The sequence below is a fragment of the Physella acuta genome, unplaced genomic scaffold, assembly GCF_028476545.2.
Source record: "Physella acuta isolate Inbredline_101_S28 unplaced genomic scaffold, ASM2847654v3 ptg000647l, whole genome shotgun sequence".
Classification (NCBI taxonomy): domain Eukaryota; kingdom Metazoa; phylum Mollusca; class Gastropoda; family Physidae; genus Physella; species Physella acuta.
The window spans coordinates 289085-293864 of NW_026732166.1; the positions used below are offsets into that span (position 1 = coordinate 289085).

The 4780-nt window shown below is 32.5% G+C and overlaps 1 long non-coding RNA gene across 1 annotated transcript; it reads right to left on the bottom strand.

The window, feature by feature from the left end:
* Positions 1–671: 671 nt before the first annotated feature.
* Positions 672–3701, bottom strand: LOC131948447 (uncharacterized). The gene is made up of 3 exons (XR_009388014.1): positions 3471–3701; positions 2140–2301; positions 672–2009 (listed from the first exon to the last, which is right to left on the bottom strand). It is a non-coding gene; the product is annotated as an uncharacterized LOC131948447 (long non-coding RNA).
* Positions 3702–4780: the final 1079 nt, after the last annotated feature.

Genomic DNA, 4780 nt, shown 5'->3' on the forward strand with positions numbered 1-4780 from the left:
CACATTGATACCAATTTTGTGTCTCTAGCTTAATTAGGAGCTAAGATATGGCAATTTAAAAATTTGTGGGCGTGGCTAAAACAGCTTAGACCTTCGTCATTCAAGTCAATGTTACATAAGCAAAAAAGTTGGCACCGATGGTTTTTTCATTGCATCATCACGGATTCGCATTTTTCGAAAAATTAAAAAATTATAATTTTATTGCATCATCCGGGATTCGCATTTTTTTTTAAACTAAAAAATTATAATCAAGCTTAAAGCCTAAGTTATACTGGACTGGATATGATTGACTGAGTAATTTAATGCCATTCATGATTCATATATTATTATTGACTTATTACTCCGTGTAAAAAAAAAATGTAGGTTTAAAATAAACTAGATCTAGTTATTGTAAATCGATTTATTAATATTTAATACTGTTACTACTATTACATAATAGAAATGCATAAGCACATATTACTTCACAAGTTCTTTAATGTACTTGTAATGAACGATATTACTTGGGTAGATGAAGTAGAGTAGACCTACACACACACCACATGGAAAATGGAAGTAGCAACTGGTTGCCTTTACGATACCTTCTCAACCCCCCCCCCCCCCCCCTTGATATTCAGTGTCTATATCAGGAGGCCATAATAAAATTATCGAACAAAATAAAAAGAAAACAGCTGTCAAAGTGTGTACCAGTGTTTATTACTACTGAACTATGCATACTGACATTTCAATGTTTGCTAAAAGAAATATAAATTATTAAAATACAGTAATCAGATTACCACATGAATTTTAATTTTGTCTAATAAAATAGAAACATTTAGGAGAATGGCAAAGTAAAAAAAAAATTTTTTTGCAATAATTTAAAATATGTTTATAAGAGCAAAGAAATAAATAACATAGTGACAACCTAAATTTAGCCCTTGTATAATCTACGATCAACACAGTACTGTAAAACAGTTACATAATCAAGAAATTAGCCTCTTCTCATTACGATCCCTCTTAAGAAGAAAAGTAGTATTAATTATCAAGGAATAAACATTAAAATATTGGTTTAAAGTATAATTACTAGTAGATCTAGATCTAACCCATTTATTGAATGTATGCTGGAAAAAAAAATAGGTGACGAAAAATTTCTTGCACCACTTTAGTCTCTTTAGTGTTAAAACAATTTTCTAAAGTATCAATTATAATTAATCTTTAGATACAATTAGCACATCTAAGGAAAAGAAGCACATTGACTACTGATTCTAGGATTATCTAGCTGATTTCAATTACCCTGAAAAATAAGTTTAGTAATTAATTAAAATGTAATTTTTTTTTTTTACACTATGAACACTAAACTTAATTATAAACATTGTTAGTATTAGTTTTCAAAATAAGTTTACAATTCACAGCAATCATTTTTTCAGTAACAATTTACAAAAACACTAATGTTTAAAAAATAAAGTTCATTTTTATACTAAAAATGAAAGAAGTACTCTGAAATTCTGATTAGCTATTATTCAGAAAGAAAAACAAGATTCCTATAAAGTCAACCACCAGTGATTCTGCCCGACAACTGAAATCCTCAGCATTATCCTCATCCTCTGCCCAGTAGCTTATGGTGTAAAGAGCTGACTTTTGTTTTGTTGCTGGCAGTCTTTTAATAGTCCTTCCACTGTATTGCGACACACCCTGATCACCTTGCTCCCACCAGCTGAACACCAATCAGATTTCCCATCAGATACCTCTCCAGCTGTCGCACCAAGAAAGGCTCAGTAGAAGTCAACAACGCTTCCATGACTTTAAGAAACAGAGTACATTTGATCGCCACATTGCGTTCTTGTAAATGAGCTTTATCAAAGGACCAGAAATTAACTTCCCAATCAGCCTGAGTGCTTGCAGCGCTGCATGAGAACCCCAGGCTTCTTGAGATCTGCAAGCAGTTGAATGTAGATTTTTGTTATGTCCCAGCAGCCACATCATTCTCTTTAAGATGAGCCTTGAATAAAGCTGGATCTCCATGAAAACTGTACCTGAAAAGAGAAGGGCAAATGGAATTAGAATTTAGCAGACCATTTCACAAAATATATATCTAGCACAACATATTGCAAACTTTATAAAATAAATATAAACATTAGAAATAAATTCAGTCTCCATACTTACTGAATGTACTTCCACCTGAGACATGGGTTGAACATAGAAAGGGCTGTACACAAGTTCCACCAACCTATTCCCAGTCACAAGCCTGTTCTCCTCAGCCGCTTTATCTCAGCCATCAAGTTTCTGATTACATTAGCAATCCTTCTTACACCTTGTTGGTCTTGCCTATAAGCAAATAAGATGTACAAAGAAAACAAACTGACCCAAGTTCTAGGCACACAAGTCTAGAATTAAATTAATATTAATAAAATTATCAAGTACTAAAATTGTCCTTAATAGGCCTAATTATGGATATTTACATAGGCCTACATTAATTTAAATATATAGGCCTACTTGATGGAGAATTATACCTGCACTAGTCTAAATCTATTCTTAACCATTTAACAATGTCTCACTATTTTTACAAGATCTATATCTAGACTAGTACTTGTATGACCTAATCAAACATAATGATTAAATGATTGTGTTCATCTACTAAATGTACTGAATTAAAATAAATAGGCTAATTAATGAATTGATATAGGCCTAGTCCTACTTAATACTTAATGCAGAATTAGATGAACACTTATATAATTATATAATTAATTAACTTATCTAGATTCTAGATCTAGGTCTAAATCTAGAATCTAGATCTATATCAAAATTATTAATTAACTAGCACCTTTTATTTCTTACTAGAATCTAGATTAGTGTAGGCCCTATTAGCCTATAGATAGATTAAATTAGATCTAGAATTAAACTAGATCTAGGCCTAAAGCTAGATTATTTTTTACTAGATCAATAGAGCTAGTAATCTGGATTCGTTTTTCTAAATCCAGAATCACTGAGAATCTATTAGGCTATCTATCTTATTAATAATATCATCTAGATCTAGATCTATTCTAGGCCTATTTACTACTATAATATAATAATAGAGTCTAAATTTTCTATTTTCTAGAGTCTAGATCTAGAAATCTAGATCAAAATTTAAGTCAACTTGTGTAAAAATCTTAAAATTAAATTAATGTAAAGTCTAGATCTAGACCTAATTGTCCTAATCAACCGTAATAATTTATTAAATGTAATGTAGGCTACTTAAACTAAATTATTAATATTAGTAGGCCTATAGTAATACTAATAGTAATCAAGTAATGCGATATTTTAATAATGTAAGAATCACAGGAAATTTGGCGCGAAATTAAGGCTCTATCGCGGTGAGCCTTCCTAGGCTTGCGGACCATTGAAATCGTAATTTTAAAATATAGGTTAATTTTAGAAGACCTAATTATTAGTCTAGTCAACATTTGGGCATGTCAATGTAAATATTAAGTACCTTATTATTTATAGATTCTTACCTTATATTTCAGCACATTGCTCCTCTGTAAGATAATAAACGAGATCCAAAAATTAAAATAGGCTTGGAATCTAAATCCTCTTGAGGTTAAAACAAAGATGCGCACGGCGACATGCGTAGATCAGGTGTGCTGTGGTTTCGCCTTAAGCGACATGGCCTTAATTACCAATGGGCAACCGGAAACATGGAATTTAGGTTCAAGGTACAGCCATGATTACCATGGCAACAAAGGTCACGGCGCAAGCTGCGCAACTCGCTACTATAATCGATGAGATTTAAGTCCCTCCCAGCAATCCCCCGACCCCGACTCACAATCAATGCAGCAAGCGATTTGACATATCCGTTATCCCGCCCCATCACAGGCCCAAACAGTTCAAAAACAACCATTTCGTTTTGACCTGCCGGGCCCATCAAACGGAAATGACCCGGGGGGAGTTTGATCCAGGGGACGTAAGAACAGTGTGGGTTGGGTAACGAGATATGAAACGGCAAGATGGCGGCCGGCTCGTGTAAAGATATCTGCCCTTGTTCGTGTGATTTACTGGGCCCTGTCAAAGATGGGACTAGCAGGGGTAACAGGGGGACAAGCGATTAGAGGGGAAATATGGTCGTTAGGATGATCTTTTAAGATCTTTACACGCTCTTTCATCTGTATGATTGATATCGTGGGCTGAGATTTATCATTACTGAGAGTCTCTAGATGCTATCTTCAAATAATTCTAATTTTTAAATTGGTTTCTAATGATTATATATATATATATATATATATATATATATATATATATATATATATATATATATATATATATATATATATATATATATATATATATATATATCAGAGTTTCTTCCAGGCATCTCTTCGGGGGGGCGAAGAAAATTTTTTACCGCCCCCCCCCCCCCCCGAACGAAATGAAATTTATATAATTTATATAGAAAATATATACTTTTAACAGGGTCCGCCCCCCCCCGAAGAAAGTTTACCGCCCCCCCCCCCGAAGATTTCAAGTGCCCCCCCGGAGAAAAAAGTCTGGAAGAAACACTGATATATATATATATATATATATATATATATATATATATATATATATATATATATATATATATATATATATATATATATATATATATATATATATATATATATATATATATATATATATATATATTTAGTATATAGTATATAGTATATATCCTGAAATGAAGTTAAGGAAGTTACATACGTTTTATGACATTAAACATTTTGAAAGGAGGGTCATTTGGTGGAGGAGGCGGTTATATAAGTATATTCGAGAAAGTTTAGGGGAGATA